Source organism: Callithrix jacchus, chromosome 5, assembly GCF_049354715.1.
Source record: "Callithrix jacchus isolate 240 chromosome 5, calJac240_pri, whole genome shotgun sequence".
In the NCBI taxonomy this organism is placed as follows: domain Eukaryota; kingdom Metazoa; phylum Chordata; class Mammalia; order Primates; family Cebidae; genus Callithrix; species Callithrix jacchus.
The window spans coordinates 12,260,715-12,280,243 of record NC_133506.1 but is presented as its reverse complement, the minus strand read 5'-3'; the positions used below and the strand labels follow the sequence as shown (position 1 = coordinate 12,280,243).

At 52.2% G+C, this 19,529-nt stretch overlaps 1 protein-coding gene across 22 annotated transcripts in view; it reads left to right on the top strand.

The window, feature by feature from the left end:
* The first annotated feature begins 352 nt into the window (after positions 1–352).
* RASSF2 (Ras association domain family member 2) overlaps positions 353–19,529 on the top strand; it is a 45,580-nt gene continuing 26,403 nt past the window's right edge. The window contains exons 1-4 of one of the 22 annotated variants that reach the window (XM_035298302.3): positions 602–653; positions 1,822–1,906; positions 2,355–2,558; positions 2,775–3,052. The gene's annotated coding sequence lies outside the window, so the exon portion shown is untranslated. Of the gene's footprint in view, positions 383–601; positions 895–1,078; positions 1,260–1,821; positions 1,907–2,354; positions 2,559–2,774; positions 3,053–19,529 lie in introns of those variants that run through there. The other 21 variants (XM_078371315.1, XM_078371317.1, XM_054255204.2 and 18 more) reach the window with 21 other exon arrangements.

The window sequence follows — 19,529 nt, the reverse complement described above, 5'->3', positions numbered from 1 at the left end:
GAGCTCTGAGCAGATAGGGAACCCGTAGCCAGGCTGTTCGAGGGCCTCTTGCAGGCTGAGGGCACCAGGAGGTCCAGGGATGGAAAAGGGGGAGGTGAGAAATGGACAAAGAAACTTGGCCTCCTTGGCATTGCTGTCACGTCTGGCCGGCCCGCCAAGTCGAAGGGGCCTGTTTAGCCCCTGCTTGGCTCAAACCCTTTTGGGAATAAGCTGGGTGTTAGAAAAAAAAATCCCACAGCCTCTGCCTGGGGAATCCGGGCCGCAGGAGGTGGGCTTGGTGGGGCAGCGTGACTGTTCCCTGGGAGTGGCTGTCACAGCGCCGGGTGAACCAAGGAGCTTGAGGCAAGTCTCCATCCCGCTTGGAGAGGGCAGCAGCAAGGAGGTGAGGGGAGCCAGCTCAACCTCCCCAACCCTGCACTCCCACCCCCAGCCTGGAAGAATCCCTGGCGGCAGGAGCCTAGACGAGCTGGCGGGGATGGGGACGCAGCCACTGCATTGTCTGGGAGGGAGGGGAGAAGCTCCGCCCCTAGAGGGGAGGGGAGAAGAGGAGGGGGCGGGAGACAAGGGGAGGAAGAAAGGCGAAGGCCAGGCGGAGGGGTGGGGAGTGATAAGAAGAGCGAGAGAAAAGAGGGGACTGCGGACTAGCAGACCGGGTAGGGACTGAAAAAGGCCAAGGGATGGGAGGGAGGGAGAGGAGGGAGTCGGGGAGCGAGGAGGGCGGGGCGCCCGGTCCCCAATCGCGCGGCCACCGTCTGCCCAGCCTGGCTGGATTTGAGTCCAGCCCGCCGATCGCTGGCCGAGGCGCAGCTGGAGCAGCCCCCCAGCCGCGGCGCCCTCCACTTTCCAACTCCAAGGTTCCGGAGGCGCGCGCGACGCAGCTGGCCAGGGGTGCAGGCAAGGAGCGGGACGCGGGGCGCGGGGCGCGGGCGCAGGCGCGGGGCGCTGAGAGCGAGGCACTGGCGCGGGATGCCTGGCTCAAGGTGAGGGCGCTGGCGGTTCTCTTTCCACCCTCCCGAAAGTTTTCCCACGATGGTCCCTACCCAGGCGGGGTCAGCGCCTTAGTCCCCGCCTGCCTCTTGTTGCCTCTTTCCTCTCCCAGCCGCTGGGCTCCCGGGGCGAGCGGATCGCCCCCGCCCAGGGGCCGGGTCGACGCGGAGCCCCAGCCGGCCTACGGTCCGTCCTAAGAAAGTTGTGGCTTGGAGCTAGTCCTCCTTCTCCGACCCCTGGGGGCGTCTTTCCTTTTTTTCGCGCCTGCGATGGTAAGGCGCTCCCACCCCATCCTCCGGGTCTCTGAGACTTCCTGGTGAGGTGGGGCGGCGTGGCAGGTGCAGGGCTGGGTAGGGCCTGACAGCCTCAGAGAGTGCCGAACCCCAATCCGCTGTCGTCTTCTAGGCGGATTCCCCAGAGGCGGGTCCCGGTCCCCGGCGCGGGGAGGCGGCGCGCTTCGGAAGGGCGCAGGGTGCTTGGGGGCCCTCGGCCCTCCAGGCACTTCCCCTTTGCGGTCTCCCCGCCCTCCTTAGGAGCTAGTGTCTCAGGTCGCCGGACCTCCTCCTGGCGTCCTCTGTCACCCCTAGAGCGAGGCAGGTGCTGTGGGCGGCCCCGGCTACGTCCGCAGTTCGCGCGCTTACTTTGCATTCAGCTCTAACTCAGAGAGCTCTGGGAACAGCAGAGAGTGCCGGTGGCCTCACCGGGAGACTGAGGGTTCTGTTTCACCTCTGGGGCTCTGCGTGGGTCCTGGGCTGTCCACAGCACCTCTGTGCGTCAGTGACAGGAGAAGCCGAGCGCGAGGCCTTTCAACGCTGCATGCACTCTATTTCCCAGGTGTCTGGAATCCCGCGCCTAGAACGTGTTTTTTGGGAGAGCAGAGGCGGTGTCTACGGTTGGCTGGGGTTACAGTAAGTGCCTTGTAAGTGATGAATGAATGTGTGAACCAATCAGCTGACAAACAGCAATTTGTCCCGGAGGGGGACCCGGTTACTGCCACAGCTGATCTTAGTACAATGGGAGGAAAGAATTAGAAACAATCATTCTTTTAAACAGCCGGGAAGACAGAGCCAGGGGCCTTCTTTCTGGAACATCTGGATGAGGAATCTGTAGCTAGGCTTATTTTACTAACAAATCCACATTTACTTACTAGGCAGTTTTTCTGCAGGTCTGAAGAATTAAAGAAACCTGGCATGGTGAAGATATATTGGGTTGAGGAGAGTTAATTTTTTTTTAAAAACCAAAACACTTGTGTTCAAATGTAATGTCCCAGGGACACAGTGTGGCATCTACTTGGGTGGTGGCCATTTGGGATCAGAGACCTTGAGGCATTGGGGGTGGGCAGTAGCTGTGTTTTCTCCTCTGGACAGGTCAGCCTGATGCCTTGGGGCTGTGGCAGTCCAGCAGGCCTCACAGGGGTAGAAGAGTGCCTCAAATGACAGCTGAGCTTGGAGAGGGCGGTAGTTTTGGAAAGAGCAGGAGTTCTCTCGTGGAAGATGGAGGCATAGCATGCAGCCTGCCTGGGCACCTGGAGTGGTACAGCTTGGGATTCCCTGTGCTGGGGAGGCTGCAAGGTGAGTCCCGCTCCTCCTTCAGCAGTTGGAAGAGCAGGGGTGGAATATCGGGGAGACGCATGATAAGCCTTGGGGTACAGCCTAGACATATCCCAAGTACTCCACTCCCCTTGTTTCTATGCTGTTGAAATTGGGTTAGAATGATAATGGCCCCTTTGAAGAGGCTGGCTGAGAGGAGACCAGGAATCTGAAGTCCCTTTTCATGCCTTCTTCTAGGGGAAGGGGAACAGGCCAGTGCCCTCTGCATCTGGCCAAGTGGGCCTGCTCCCACACCTACTGTATCTCCAGCCAGCATCATCCCCACTTTCCTGAGCGTCGCCCACTCCATCCCTGGCACTCCACAGCCCATCTCTCTGCATCTCCACATGACCTCTGTTTGGAGGTTCAGGTCTTCTCACCAGTTTGTGCCATCTTAGGAGTCAGTTGGTGTGTCGGACAACCCTGTACCTTGTTTTCAGTCCTTTGGAGGCTCTGGCCCACCTGAGACATCGCAGGTACTCACTGGTTTTGCCTTTACTTCTGGGTCTATTTCCCAGGGTCCCGGAGCCAGGCTCCATGTCTGCGTTCCATGTGTGAGCTGCTTAGGAATGGCTGAGCGAGTTGCCTGGAGAGGTGCCCAGGGCGTGCATCTGCTGCCTCAGAGGGCTGGACGGTGCTGCTTGCCAGAAGGGGGACCTGTCATCAAAGCACAAAAGAACCTGGGCCTGATTATTGCTTTCAGCTGTCTTTAGGATATTTTGGCAGGAAGTGTCCTTACTGAGTGGGAGGTGGGGCAGAGAGGCAGGGTCAGGTTGTCAGAGAGTCCCACAGAGAGGCTGGGAGATGGACTGGGTGACCCCCAAGAGCAGTCCCGGGGTTCATCTCCTCCTCTCTGCCAGAGTGAGACACGGGGCAGGTCTCAGTAGTGTGCTTGGAATAGAACAAGATGTTCAGCCTCTGTCTTCCATCTGTAGTGGCCGAGAGCTGCCCCAGCTGGATTTGTAAAGCAAGGGTAGCAGTTCCCTGCTGCCACCTCCCTAACGCTCTCCACAGTATGGTCCAGCTTTTATTCCAATGATTCACTGTCCTATTTCAACACCTCCCTGACTCCAAGAAGAATTCTCATTTTTTATTTGTATTTATTATTATTTTTCGACATAGGGTCTCTCTCTGTTGCCCAGGCTGGAGTGCAGTGGCGATCATGGCGCACTGCAGCCTCAACCTCCAGGGCCCAAGCCATCCTCCCATCTCAGCCTCTTGAGTAGCTGGGACCACAGGCATATGCCACCATACTCAGCTAGTTTATTATTTTTTTAATAGAGATGAAGTCTTGCTGTGTTGCCCAGGCTGGTCTCAAACACCTCAGCCACCCAAAGTGCTAGGATTACAGGTGTGAGCCACTGTGCCTGGCCCAGAAGAATTTATAAAGGTCTTCAAGGTGGAGTGAGCTCCCCCAGGTCTCGCTACTGGTTTCATTGAATTGGTCTGCTTGTGCGTTCCCGTGGACCACATGGCCGTGTGAGGTGGGGGTAAGTGAATGTGGCAGGAGGCACCAGGGAAGTAGAGTGGCACATCCTCTGACTCAGGCTGGGCAGCCAGTGGGTCACTTTTGATCATTGCTGGGATGGAAGACTCTAAAGCCTGTCATCACAGGTTGGTGCAGCTATTTGTGGTGACAACTTGGGGCTGGGGAACTGCTGCCAAGGCAGCTGTGGCGGAACCAGAGAGGGTTCCTCTCATCCATTCCTGTGGAGTGGGCAAAGTGACTTCCAAGGGCTTTTCCTGTTCCTTCAGTTGGTGAAAACTGGCAGAGAAATACCTGTGCTTTCTTTGAACGTGTCAACCCAAAGTGATTTGGGAAAGAGGATGTAGATTTCCTTCATCAGCGCGGTGCTTCAACCTTAGTTGGCATTCAGCCAAGTGTGATTAACTACTCGCTTTTATACATGCCATGAAAAGAGTATTGGATTTGGAGTTTGAATTGCGTCTTACCATTTCCTAGCTCTGGGGTACAGGGCAACATAATAGATACTGTCAGCCTCCTGCTCATGTTCCGCTGCTCAGCCAATGGCCAATCGAAGATGGTGTGCAAATACTCCAGCTTCCTCTAAAGGAAGCCTCTCTGTTGGGATAAGTTTGAGGCATGTTCTGTGCTGTCTCTAAGAGTTCCCTTGCAGGACTGAATCCCGATGGCTCATAGTGTTAACTTTCCCCCTTCCTCTTCTCACTCCTCCCCCGCACCCCGCTTTGTACTTGAACTTGAATTCTTATCTTAGGATCTACTTTTGGGGGAAATCACCTTATGACAGGCTTTAACCTATACTAAAAAGTCATTAAAAGTCTCAGTTTCCCCAACTGTAAGATGAAATGATAACTATTATAATAACTATATATTATAATAAAATGTAACTGTCAGATGAAATTATAGTAACTATCTCACAGCAATATTGTAAGGGTCAAATGAGCTATCATATGTGCTCAGGCCTGGCACACAGCAAGCATGTAGAAAACCATTTGCTGGCAAGAAGCAGGCTACAGTGGATTTGAGAGTGTGTATTCTGGTGGAACGTGGAGGGTTACCGTGCTTTGGAGAGAGAGGCTGCTCTTAGGTTAGGTGACGGAACTGAGGTCACCTGCTTTACATTGCTAGGTTGTGACCAGTGATGTGCTGGTAAATGCTTAACACCTGGCTCTTGGAAGGGGGTTTGTGATGTTTTCCATTTTATGTGATGTAAATAAAAAGAAGTATTCCCACTATAGCCGACTTCACTCTGCCAACATGGTGTCAGTGAGCACTGCTGGGGAGAGTGGTGCATCATTGGCCCTTGAGAACCAGTGGGAGCTGCCCCAGCACACATCTGGCCATGACTGAGTCAGCAGGTGACCCCGGTTATTTCAATTTCCAATTCTGTACATGGCGGGGGGGAGGGGGTGGCGGGCGGCGGAGAGGATAAGACTTGTACTGGGCATCCAAGACATGGGATATGTTAAAGTGCTCCCCTGAACCGGTTGGATCATCACATGTGAGACACTTCTGGGGTGCATTTAATGGTTATGATTATGATTGTTTTTTTGAGGTGGAATCTCACTCTGTTTCCCAGGCTGGAGTACAGTGGCACGATCTTGGCTCACTGCAACCTCCACCTCCCAAGTTCAAGCGATTCTCCTGCCTCAGCCTCCCAAGTAGCTGGGATTGCAGGCATGCACCACCATGCCCGGCTTATTTTCTCTATATTTAGTAGAGATGGGGTTTCACCATGTTGGCCAGGCTGGTCTTGAACTCCTGACCTCAAATGATCCACCCGCCTCAGCCTCCCAAAATGCTGGGATTACAGGCATGAGCCACAGCACCTAGCTAGTGATTATTGAAATGTTTATGCTGTGAGTCTTTCTGGTTTCCCCATCTCCAAGGCAAGGGATTAAATGATTCCACATGTCCCTTCTAACCCTTGGTCTCTTTCAGAAGAGTCATTGCCTTGTCCTTCTGTCTATACAAGAACAAAACCTTTAACGTCAAAAGCCTTTCATGCAGACTACACTTGTGGTGCCCACCATGGGACACCCAGCACGGGGCCATCCTAGAGTCTTTCCTGCTGAGAATTCAGTGGACATTAACCCAGTATAATCCTGCCTATCTTGTATATCAGTTTCAGGGTTCGGGCCTGGCGTGTCTGCAGACGATGCCTGGGGAGGTGGGGAGGGAGGGACTGGTTTCTTTTTCTGTTTTCTTTTTTTTTTTTGAGACAGAGTCTCTCTCCATCACCCAGGCTGGTGTGCAATGGCACGATCTTGGCTCACTGCAACCTCTGACTCATGGGTTCAAGTGATTCTCCCGCCTAAGCCTTCCAAGTAGCTGGGATTACAGGCGCACACCGCCACACCCAGCTAATTTTTGTATTTTAAGCAGAGATGGGGTTTCACCATGTTGGCCAGGGTGATCTCAATCTCTTGACCTTGTTATCCACCTGCCTCGGCCTCCCAAAGTGCTGGGATTACAGGCGTGAGCCACCGTGCCTTGCCAGGACTGGTTTCTTTTGGAAGGGACTGTCCCTTCCTTTCTGAATCACTGTGCCCAAGTGGAGTCTGCTCATGGTTTGCATGCCTAGGTTGTGACCAGTGATGTGCTGGTAAATGTTGAACATGGCCCTTGGACAGGGGTTCAGAGGAAAGTCCGTGTGGAGAAAGAGACCTTTATATGACAGAATTCAGCATCTGGGTGTAATTTGACTCTTAATGCTCTGTTGACAACCCTCCCAAATAAGTCCCTGACTCAGCAGCTCCACCCATAGGAATTCTCCTAGGGATGTAATTGGATAAATGCAGAAAAATATGTGTGTGGGGATGTCCCTGTGGCATTATTTATAATAATAACAACACTCCATAGTGACAAATGGAGACCAAATGGCCAACTAGTTATAACTAATTTATAATTAGTCATAAATTAGTTAACCATGGTATATTTCTACTTTGGAATACCATGTGGCTACAAAAATATAGGATGCAGATGTGTGGCTATTAACATGGAAGAATATGATTTTTTTTTTTTTTTTTTTTTTTTTGAGACGGAGTTTCGCTCTTGTTACCCAGGCTGGAGTGCAATGGCGCGATCTCGGCTCACTGCAACCTCCGCCTCCTGGGTTCAGGCAATTCTCCTGCCTCAGCCTCCCAAGTAGCTGGGATTACAGGCATGCGCCACCATGCCCAGCTAATTTTTTCTATCTTTAGTAGAGACGGGGTTTCACCATTTTGACCAGGATGGTCTCGATCTCCTGACCTCGTGACCCACCCGCCTCGGCCTCCCAAAGTGCTGGGATTACAGGCTTGAGCCACCGCGCCCGGCCCCGATTTTTTTTTTTTTTGAGACGGAGTTTCACTCTTGTTGCCCGGGCTGGAGTGCAATGGTGCCATCTCAGCTCACTGCAACCTTTGCCTCCCAGGTTCGAGCAATTCTCCTGCCTCAGCCTCCTGAATAGCTGGGGTTACAGGCATGTGCCACCATGCCCAGCTAATTTTTTGATTTTTAGTAGAGACAGGGTTTCACCATGTTGGCCAGGCTGGTTTTGAACTCCTGATCTCAGGCGATCCACCCGCCTCAGCCTTCCATAATGAAGGGATTATAGGCGTGAGCCACCAGAATACAATATATTTTTAAGAAGCAGTTTGCCAAATTGTGTGTTATTTCTGCAAAATATATCACCCATTTCTATTGGCGTCTGGAAGGATGTGTGGTAAAACATTAATAGGGATTAACTCTGGGTGGTGGAGTTTGGGGAGATTTTGATTTTCGTTTTTTTTCATATGTAATAATTTATTTTTATTTTTTATTGTTGTAAAATATGCATACCATAACATTTACCCTCTTAACCATTTCCAAGTGTACAAATTAGTGGCATTAACTCCATTCACAATGTTGGGCAACCCGTCACCATTATCTGTGTTCAGAACTTTTCATCATTCCAAACAGAAACTCTGTACCCACTAAACAATAACCCCCTCATTCCTTTCTCCTTCCAGCTCCTGGTAACTACTTACTGTCTCTGCCTTTCTATTTCAAGCATCCTGTGTGTACCAAACCCTTGCCTTGCTGATACCCATCCCAGTGGCTGTGGGGCTGGCTGTTGAATGTTTGGTCTGTAGTGTGGCATGGGTGCAGGGACTTTAGCCAGTGGGGTTCACGAGGCCTCAGGTACTCTGGAAGATGGGTAGTAGCCTCGGATAATCCGCGCCCCTTCCTAAAGTGTCATGCGGGTCTTACAACTGATCATACAGACATTTGGGGCCAGGATGGCTCTCATGTGGCCAGTTGGGGCCATGGTGCCACAGGCTGGGGAGCTGATGAGGCAGAGTATGCCCTCCGGTCAGCTCAGGAAGCTGCAGGACCCAGAACTGGGAAACCAAGTCACATAACTCTATTCAGGGGTCATGGGAGTGAGTCAGGTAGCTTTTCTCTGGGACATTTGCTCTGAGGCAAATGTTGTAAGTTCCTTGTTACATGAGTTCCCTGAAACGCCCGTGGCTCCTCCGGTGAGTTGGTGAGAGCATGGGTCTGGGAGGGCGCTCAGGGTCTCTTCACCTGGCCCTGCCCAGTGGGCGGCTGCCCTTTTCATCTTAGGCAGTCATGGGGTTGTACAGAAATTTGACAGAGTCGCTTCTGCGGGCCACGTGGAGGAGCAGTTCTGCTTTTCACGGGGCTGACTTTCCTTTAGGGTTGGTCAGCTGGACCTAGGGCGGACAGAGGACAGTGTGAATGTGCTGCAGTGGCAAACTTCCCCTGGAAATGGTTTGTCTGGAAACCCCCCGATGTGCCATCTCTCCTGGCACTGGAGGGGTCTGAGATCTGCTGTGAGCAGGGACTTCCCTCACACATATTGTGAGTGCGTTAACTCGAGGTTAAACGAGGGTGGGTGTCAGATGGGCCGCAGTGGCTGCTCCCCACCCCAGGGCTCTGGACACACCCAGTGCTTCCTTTACTCATCCCACTCACTGCTTTTCAAGTCCAAGGAACCTGTCGAGGTCTGGGGGTGGAGGAGGCCAGCGATCCTGGCTTGGGTTTTTAGTCCTGGCCCCAGGTGGTGAGTAGATCTCTGCACACAGAGCTCAGAGTCTCAGCCTATAGCACCAAAAAAGGAAGAATGCTGGGGTTCCCTTGAGGAAGGGGATGTGAAGTCAGAAATGAGTCTCACAGTGGCCTGTGACTTGGAAACCACTCGGTAAACAGGAAGTGTGGCTACCAAAGAAATCTGAGCTTATAGGAAATAGGGGACCTGGAGGCAGCCCCTCCTTACCTGCCCGGATCAGTCTGTCTCTGTCTCTGCACAGCTAGGAGATGAACCCTCAGATGGGTGAGCGGGGAGCACTTGGGGACACAGGCCCTGGGCCCTCCCTGCAAAGTGGCCTCCCTGTGGAACGAGGGCTCCACTTAAATCCTGTAGTTACTTGACTAAAAAGAAACTTACCTTGCTCTTCCCCAGCAGGGACATGAAAACTACCCTATAAACTGGCCCCAGCTTTAAGAAATGCAGGTCAGGGAGTGTCTTGTCTTATTTGCTTTATTGAGGCCAGTGTTGTCTCTACCAACTCTTCACTCTCCCCTTGGGTCCCACAGTCACACGGAATTTCTCAGTTGACTGAATTTGAGCCCACGAGGGGCTGGGTCTTGGCCGGTTAGCATTCTAGGTCTTTAGTTTCTCTGAGCCAGAGTCTAATTCTACACATCCCAAGCACACACACAATACATGTGGACACGCACACATACACAGCCATACAACTCCCCCCCACCATGCCCTCCATATACACACACACACCACACTGGACTCCCACTCCCACCCGGGCCTGTGCTCGCACCCACGCACACAGCTGCTTCTCTGGAGTCTGTGCTTCCTTCTCCGTCTTGCTCCAGCGCCCTGGTTCTCTGATTAGAGGATAAGGGCTCTGAGTTTCCTTCTAAACATCCAACCTAAAGGTCAGGCATTTGTGGACGCCAGTGGGGCTTCCCTATAAACACGTGGCTGCTCCTCCAGCCTTCAAGGCCATTGTCTGGGTGGGCCCACTGGTGGCCTTCCAGGTCACTCACCTGGCCACCAGCCCACTGCCCAGCAGGAGTCCAAGGACCGCTTCCTTCCATCTCTGGCAGTCACGCCTGGGAACCCGACCTGTGCAGAAGGCCCTGCCAGGGAAGGTTGGGCTGGGGCCCCAGTGGGTGGCGGAAGAGGGGGCTGAACTTCTTAAAGGAGAAATTCCAGCATGGCCCTTACTGTGTCTCATTTCCTTCTGTGTCCGTGGGCTGGGCAGGGGCAGCTCCAGGGATGGGAGTGGGGCAGCTTGCCAGGAAGGGCCTGTGCCTGTCATTTACCAAGCATCAAGTTTTTTCTGGGAATGGGGTGGGGATGGTCTGTGGGGCCTGTGAGTGGGAGGGGTATTTCATTGTCCCCTCAGTGTCCCACCCAATGGGTAATACGGGACTGAGAGTCAGTGGCTTTGTGACTGCAAGTGCCCACGTCCTGGACCTGCGGCTCTGGGCCTCTCCCCGCGGCCCCTGCAGGGTCTGCCTTTCCCACAGCTTATCCTCTGGGCTGGTCACTCACTTTCCTCCCACCCCCAGGCCCCCCCAGCCTGCTGTAGGCTGGTAACTGAAGCCAGCCTGCATCTGCTGCTCACATAGTGAGTTTCTCAGATCCTGCGCTCAGCCAGGGAGCCACGGGAGCACAGGGCTTCGTGTCAGCTGTGTCACCTGGGACAAACCACCTAACCTCTGGGACCTTCTGTTTCCTCATCTGTAAAATGGTGAAAGTAAAACCTCCCCGCTGGGGTTCTTGGAGGGACTAAGATAAAGCGCCTAGAGCCTGCTACCACCAGTAGCAGCAGCAGCCGCCCGGGATGCTTATTAGAACTGCACCTTCTCAGACCGCACCCCAGAATTACTGAATCAGAAGCTAGGGCAATGGGACCTGCAATCTGTATTTTAACAAGCCCTTGGAGGGATTCCGATACACGCTCCTCCAGAATATAGTTGGGTGGCTGATTTTTGGCTGAAAGCACTTTCTTCCTTATCACCCCAAGAGAAGCTGTAGTCTCCAGGGGTTCCGCTTTGCAGCTGCACTGCCCTGGATTTGAGCCTCAGCTCCCCCACTTTCCTAGCTGTGTGTCTTTGGGCAAGTGGCTTAGCTTCTCTGTGCCTCAGCTGCTCAACTGCAAAATGAGGATAATAAAGTTATTTCTTAATGAGGTTGCCATAGGGATTAAAGGAGCCCAATCAGAGAGGGGCCTTCTATTGCATGAAGCAGAAGGGCAGAAGGCAGAGTGTGCCATTTCCTTCCGAGGCAGCCCACATTTTGCCCATGCCCAGGACAGGCTCAGGTTTGGGAAGCATGATCTGGCATCTCTTGTCAACTCTAGGTCTTGGCAGAGCCCCAGCCTGCAGCTCAAGTCTCCTTCCTCGTGTGGTGCAATGGGTTGGGGTTTCCTGTTTGCCATCCACATGGCTTCCTGCCCCGCTATGAGGTGGCCAAATCGCAGAGGGATCAGCACTATCTCCTCTCCCACTGCTTGGTTAAAGAGCAGGTTCCCTCAGGACACCTGGCCAGTCGGTCTTTAACACTGTAGTGTAAAGCTCTGTGTCCGGCAACTTCTCTAATGCAGGAGATCCAGGGTGTCCTGGGGGTGGGGGCAGGGCTCAGAGAAGAGGCGTGCACAGGCCCCAAAAGGGGAAGCTGCGGGCCTCCAATGAGCCTTTCCTTTGCAAGAGACCTGGGGCCTGGGGCTGGGATTCTGGCTTGCAAGAAGGAGCCCTTTGCATCGGTTCAGTGCCTGAACACACGGACCCTGCGGGATGCTCTACACTGTCCCTCTTCTCCTTGGAAATAATAGTAGGGAGAGGGGGCTAAATACGCAACTCAGTTTGCTTTTAGAAAATTCCACCCCTTCCTTTCTTGAAGGGCTGCTTTGAAATACTTATGGTGGTGTCCTCAATCTAAACAGCTCTTTTTCCTACCAGATTCCACAGTGGCGCTCAGCCCTGGACGTACCCTGGCATGACCTGGGGAGGCTTTGGAAATGCTTCTGCCTGGGCCCCTCCCCTAGAGTCTGATGTAATTGATCTGGCTGCCATCAGGTCAGGATTTTATTTAATTTTATTTTTTTGAAGACGAGGGTTCACTCTATCACCCAGACTGGAATGCAGTGGTACAATGACAGCCCACTGCAACCTAGAACTCCTGTGCTCAAGTGATCCTCCCACCTCAGCCTCCTGAGTAGCTAGGACTACAGGGGCATACCTCCTGAGTAGCTAGGTTTATGGGCATTAACTGTGCTTGGCTAATTTTTTATTTTTAAATTTTTTGTAGAGATGGGGTCTTACTGTGTTGCCCAGGATGATCTTGAACTTCTGGCCCCAAGTCGTCCTTGTGCCGTGGCCTCCCAAAGTGTTGCATGAGCCACCATGCCTCGCTGACATCAGGATTTTTAAAACAACCTCTCTCCCCATCCCCTCCCTGCCCCTGCTCTGGGAGAGTCTCATGAGCACCCGGAGTCGGAAGCCCTTTGATGTCAGGTGTCTCTAAGCCACAACTTCCCACCGCCCCACATCCTTGGTTTCAGTCAAGGCTTTGGCAAGTGCCCGGCCCTCCCACTGGTCTGGTGGTGGCTCAGTGGGGTTTGCCACCCCAGGAATTCTCTATGGAAAGCCCTGTCCTTCCCAAGCCTGTCTCAGAGACTGGGGCTGCCTGAGTCCTACAGATCAACTGTTGCTCTCCCTCCCCCACCCCCACCAGGAGCTGAGGTGGGGGTGGGCCCCTGCTCTACAACCAGGAAGACAATTCAGGAAATAAAAAACAAAAGTGATCACCAAAGGGAGCGCTTCACCTCTCTCACCCTGGACTTTCCCACTAGGGCTGTCCCCTCCCTCGGAGGACTTTCCAGTTCATAAATAAGAGGAGAGGTGCTGGGTCTCCAGCTGGAACTGAAACCATGTAGGGTGAGCACCCTGGGGATGCTCTGAGACTGAGGAACGGTGGCGCGTTCTGGGCTCCCTGGTCACGGGACCTTTGGAGGAAGCAAGACCTAAGAGCAGAGGGGCTTCTGCTGTCTTTGGTGAGAGCTGCAGATTCCTTTCCCACCTCCTTGAGCGTCTTGAGGACTTGGTGTTTGCTCTCCTCTCAGGAAGCTGAGCCTGTGAATTTCAAGGGCTTGGACAGCCCTGCATTTATTCTTGGGAAGGCCTTGTGTGGGAGGCTGGAAACACCTGTGAGTGGGGTCTGTGGGAAGGAAGGGAAAGGATCCTTTGTGCAACCGCTGCAGGGCTTCAGCTGGTCCAGAGCCTGGTGACTCTGACCCCATTCCTGCAGCCTAGGCTCCAGCGCCAGGCTGGTCCTGAGGGGGCAGCTGTTTCCTCCCAACTTGAGAGTGGGTGGAGGACAGTGACAGACCCAGTAGTTGCTTCAATCCCAGATATGGAGCAGGTGTAATGGCTGCTGCTGGACCACCCAGGTCCCCTTTCTTGTGTGCTGTGAGTGTTGACAGTGCTGGGTCTCAGCTGCACACTTTTCCTGAGAATTGCTCTTGCAGGGAAATGCCTAGGGCTGGCTTTCAGCCAATGACTGACATGCAGGGGCCCGGAAGCCCCACCTGCCGGCCTCCAGGTAGGACAACTCTGGTGGCCCTTCACACCCCAGAGCTCCCCAGGGGATCAGCTGTGGCTGGACTCACCTGAACCCACCTCATTCCTAGCTCCTCCCCCTGCCCCTGCCCAGCCTCCCCCATTCCCTTACAGATTTCTCCTGAAAACACCTGCACAATAAATCATGTGTCAGCTGTCTCTCAGGCTCTGCTTCTAGGAATCCCCTGGCCTGAGAGAGCAGGTTAGTGTCCTTGGGCAGACTGTTGATCCCATTCCCTTCCTGGAAGCAGTAATCATGATAACTGGAACGGGTGTAAGAGAGAGGCACAGGCTGGGAGCTGGGAGCTGGTGGCCCAGAGAGGAAGCTCCAGGCCCAGGAAGGGACCGAAACACCAGCAGATGACTTCTGTGTGGGGTATGTGCTGTGCTGAAGGGCAGGACAAAGTTGGAGTGCCTGTCCCCACATTGTCCAGGGGCCTCAGGGGTCGTTTATAGTGGGAGGTAAGTTTTGATTAGGGTCAAGGCTAGAACATGTGAATCTGGGGCTAAGCGGGAGCATGGGCACACTCAAAGAGCGGGAAAAGTGGGTCCGGAAAGTTCTCTGTGGCTGGGATGTCATCATACTGAACAGCTGAAGGACCTTCCGTTTGTAAAAACGTCCTCCTGGGTCTTAGGGAAGGTCACACCCCCAAGTTGTCTTTCAGGCAGTCAGGAAGTCATGAATGGGTCTCCATGTAACCAGCTGAATTCGACTGACAAGCAGAATGGCATTGCCCAGGCATTTAATGGAGTTGAGGAGAATCCAGAACATTCTGCCAGAGCGTGAAGCCAGTGCCAGGGGAAAACTGACTGGTTTGGTGGCCCCAACAGGGTTCCAGCATAACTGGAACCTGGGAGGCTCTTGTCTCAACTAGGCAAGCCCAGCTGTAGTCACATCTCCAGCCATTTTAGCAGACATGCTTTTTGGTTAATAGACATTCAATATATGCTGTATTTTCTAAAGTGTTTTTTCTAAAAAGAAGTACTGATTTAAAATTCTAGAGGGGGTAAGTAACCATGTTCATACAGGAAGTTCAGTAGATTTAAATATGTTTTAGACTTCCAAAGAGTGGTTCTACATTAAAAATGAGTTTTGGGCCAGGAGAGGTGGCTCACGCCTGTAATCACAGCACTGTGGGAAGCCAAAACAGGAGGATTGCTTGAGGCCAGGAGTTTGAGACCAGCCTGGGCAACATAGTGAGAACCCATCTCTACAAAAAATAAAAAATTAGCCATGTATGATGGTGTGCACCTGTGGTCCCAGCTACTCAGGAGGCGGAGGTGAGAGAATCACTTGAGCCCAGGAGGTCAAGGCTGCAGTGAGCTGTGATTGTGCCACTGCACTCCAGCCTGGGTGACAGAATGAGACCCTGTCTCAAAAAAGAAAAAGAAAAAGATATGTGTAAAATCTGCTCCTTTTTTCTTGTCTCCTTTCTGCCCCTCTTCTTGCTGTATTGGTAGATTATGAGGTGTTTTGGTTCTGTGCCTAGATACTGGCTGATGTGGGAAGCCCCTCTTTCCTCCTTGCCTCAGTTTCCCTCCTATAAGACATGACAACCATCAGTCTGTATTCCCAAGGCACTGTGGGAAGTGATGATCATAAATGGTTCTTACAAGGCATTTTGGGGCCCAGGAGCGCTCCATAAGGTCTGGATAATAACAGCGAGGCAGAAGCGCTGGGCCTGCCAGCTGAGCGAATCCCTGATCCAAGGCCACAGATACCGGCAGGTGCCCTTGAAGGAAGTGTCCAATTGAATCCACATTCCTGTTCCACAGACCATCTTCCTCTGAGCTTCCTTGTGTGAGGAACAATGCTCTGTTTAAGAAATATCAGAATTCCCTGTGAATTTCCGGCCCTCCAAAAGTACTGCTGCTGCTGCTGCTGCTGTTTGCCTTGAGGTGGATGCGAATGTAGCCTCGTCTGGCTGCCGGGAGCCAGTGCTTTGTGAGTGTGGTTGGAAAGTTTGTGAAGAAAGCTGTGGATGCCCTGAGGGGGGCAAAAGAGGAACTGGATCCCAGAATCACCTGCCTGTAATTTCAGTTGCACTATGGGGAAGGCTATGTGAATATGTTCTTAACACTCTTTTCCCAAGACATGTAAATGTAAGAAAAAGAGGCCAGGTGCGGTGGCTGACGCCTGTAATCCCAGCGCTTTGGGAGGCTGAGGCAGGCAGATCATGAGGTCAGGAGTTTGAGACTAGCCTGGCCAACATGGCGAAACCCCATCTCTACTAAAAATACAAAAATTTAGCTGGGGGTGTCACATGCCTGTAATCCCAGCTACTCGGGTGGCTGAGGCGGGAGAATCGCTTGAACCTGGAAGGTGGAGGTTGCAGTGAGTCAAGATCATGCCATTGCACTCCAGCCTGGGTGACAAGAGCAAGACTCGTCTCAGAAAAAAGGTGGGGAGAAGTCAGGCCATAGACCAAGATGGGACAACATGAGCCCATAGGTTGGAATTATAGCTATGACCTCAGTGAGATCACCCAACAGGTAGAGAGTGGCTGTGCCCTAGAAAATCCCACAGTCAGGGCATCACACTGTCTGATCTGTATCAGTGTGGCAGGGAAAAAGCAGGGTCAGGAGGGAAGTTGAACACTTTTTCATAGATTTGTTAATTCTTGAATTGACTTTTCCAGGAACTATTGTGCATGTCCTTTGCCCATTTTATAAATGAGCATAGGACCTTTTTCTTACTGATTTTATTTATTTATTTATGTTTGAGGTGGAGTTTTGTTCTTGTTCCCCAGGCTGGAGAGGTGGCTCACTGCAAACTCTGCCTCCCAGGTTCAAGCAATTCTCCTGCCTTAGCCTCCCGAGTAGCTGTGATTACAGGCATGCACCACCATGCCCTTGGAGATGGGGTTTCTCCATGTTGGTCAGGTTGGTCTCGAACTCTTAACCTCAGATAATCCACCCGCCTCAGCCTCCCAAAGTTATGGGATTACGGGCTTGAGCCACCGTGCCTGGCCTTCTTACTGATTGATTACAGCCCTTATGTATTAAGGACATTAGCCCTGTCCCATATGTTTTGTAAATATTTTTCCCCAGTTTTTAATTTGCTTTTTTGACTTGTGTAGTGTACTTTTTTTTCTAAATAGAAGTTTAAAATTTTCACAGGTTGGTATTAATGTCTTCAACATTTGGATCTATTTCTATATGTTTATTGTTTCATTGCTCTGCCTATTTTTTTTCTGTAGAACCAAATAGTCTTAAGAATGAAATTCTCTAACTGGTATTCTCAGTATATTTAAGAAGACATGGTAACAAAAAGAATTGTCTTAAGAGCAGGACCGATGCAGAACTCAATTACCAAGTCATGGATTATGTAGAAGGCAAAGAATAAAAGAGAGAGCCCTGGAGAAAATTCAATTGGTGAATTAGAAGATTAGTTGGAGAATTCTGAGAAAAATAAGGAGATGGAGGGTAGCTGCCGGGGTGGATGGATGGCCAATGCTAGAGAGAGAAGAGATGAAGAGATTGCAGAAGGACCAAGAATGAGCCGGGTGCTGTGGCTCGCTGTCATCCCAGTGCTTTGGGAGGCTGAGGTGGGAGAATCACTTGAGACCAGGAGTTTAAGACCAGCTTGGTTAACATAACAAGATCCTGTCTCTATAAAAGAAAAATTAAGAAAAAAATTAGCTGGGTGTAATGGCCCATGCCGGTAGTTCCTTCAGGAGGCTGAGGTGGGAGGATCTTTTGAGGCCAGGATTTTGAGGCTGCAGTGAACTATGATGACTCCACTGTACCCCTGCCTGGGTAACAGAACAAGACCCTGTCACAAAAATGGAAAGGAACCAAGAATGGGAGGAAGAAAGGAAAGTAATCAAAGAAGGAGAATAACATTTCCTCTGGCTGAAGAAAGACTCCAGTGTTGAGAGTGAGAAGGGCTGCCAACAGCAGGCACCGTTCCCCTGACTTCCACTCCAACCAGGCTGCGCAATCAGCCTTAGCCGAGATCCCGCATGACGTTTGTGTGGCTTAAATCAGAAGCTGCTGAGATTCCCCTTCCTTGGGCTCCAACCACCAGCTCCCGGCTCTGCTGAGCTTGGCCTCCTCCTCAAGGCCCCTTGTTTCCTGGGCTTCCTTGGTGCCCTGTCTCCCGTTTTCCCTCTTTCTCTTTCTCCAGGGACTCCTTCCTCTGCCCATGCTGACCCATTGGATTCTTCAAAGCCCTGCCCTTGGCCCTGCCCCCTCTCTTCTTTCCCGATGCCCTCGTCCTCTTCCCTTGACCTCACGTGCCGGGAATCACTCTCCTGGGCCTCAGGCCCGCTGTACCTCTGGTTATTGGCACCGGAAGTTTCCATAGGCCTGCCTGAAACTCAGCCCTGGTCCTCACATCAGTGACTGTGAAGGTGGCACCTCTGCCTACGTTGCGGTCCTCTCCAGCAGCCCGTGCGTCACCAGGACTCTGCCTGTCCCCTCACGTTTAATCCAGCAGCACTCCCTTTCCCCAAATTTCATTAACTCATCACGACTTTCCTCTACCTCTTCGAACTCTCTAGACTCTGTCTCTCTAACTCAGCCTCTGGCCTCTCAACTGGTTCCCTGGCCACTCTTCTCCCAGATTATTTGTCCACAAAGCAAGGCATTGGGTGGGTGACCTTTCAAAAATATGTATCAGATCATATCCCTCCCCTTGGAATTCCCCTTGTTTTCTTCTTGCTGCTGAAAAAAATGACTACGGTTTTGGTGGTTTCTTTATTTATTTTTTGAGATGGAATCTCACTCTGTTGCCCAGGCTGGAGTGCAGTGGTGTGATCTTGGCTCACCGCAACCTCCACCTTCCAGGTTCAAGCAATTCTCCTGCCTCAGCCTCCTGAGTAGCTGGGACTACAGGCGCCTGTCACCATGCCCAGCTGATTTTTGTATTTTTAGTAGAGATGGGGCTTCACCAAGTTGGCCAGGATGGTCTTGATATCCTCCTGACCTTGTGATTCGTCTGCCTCGGCCTCCCAAAGTGCTGGGATTACAGGCATGAGCCACCGCGCCCAGCTGGTCTTGGTGGTTTAAAACAACAAAAATTTAATATTCACATTCTGGAGTCCAGGTTTCTAAGCCAGTTTCTCTGGGCCAGAACTAAGGTGTTGGTAGGGTTCTGCTTGCACTGGGGGCTCTGGGGCAAATCCATGTCCTTGCATTTCCCAGCTTGTGAGCTGCCTTCTGGGTTCGTGGCCCCCTCCTCCGCCTTTGTCCACAATGCGACGTCTGCACGTTCCTGCCTCTGCTGCAGCTGTCCTGTCGCCTCCTCTCTGCTATGTGCAGCAGAGCCTCCCCCCTATAAGAACACCAGTGGTTCCATTTAGGGCCCCCTAGATAATCCAGGATAGTCTCTTCATGTCAAGATTCTTCATTTAATCACATCCACAGACTCCCTGTTTCCATGTAAGGTGATATTCACAGGTTCCAGGGTCCGCACCTGGGTATCTCTGGGGGCATTCTTCATCCTCCACATTCACATGGCCCAGCACTGCCCACCAGCTGAAGTCCAGACTCCTCACCAGGCCTGGGTTCTGCTGGTGCCACTCTGTCTCGCGCAGTTCTGAGATGCCTGTGCTTTCTGCCTGGACCCATTCACCCCTCATCTTTGCCAACACTGAAGTTTACTTTTAGAGGTCTCCTCCTCTAGAAAGCCCCCCAGGACCCCGTGCTCACCCATAGGCCTCCTTCCTGTTGGCTACCATAGCACTCACCCTCCCTTGACAGAGCCCTCTGCCCCCACGCATTCCCCTCCTCCACATACCTTGTTTCCTTGGCTGCTGAGCCACCATCATGAAGCACGATGCTTAATACATTGTAGACACACAATAAATGCTTGTTGAATGTGTCAATTTACACAT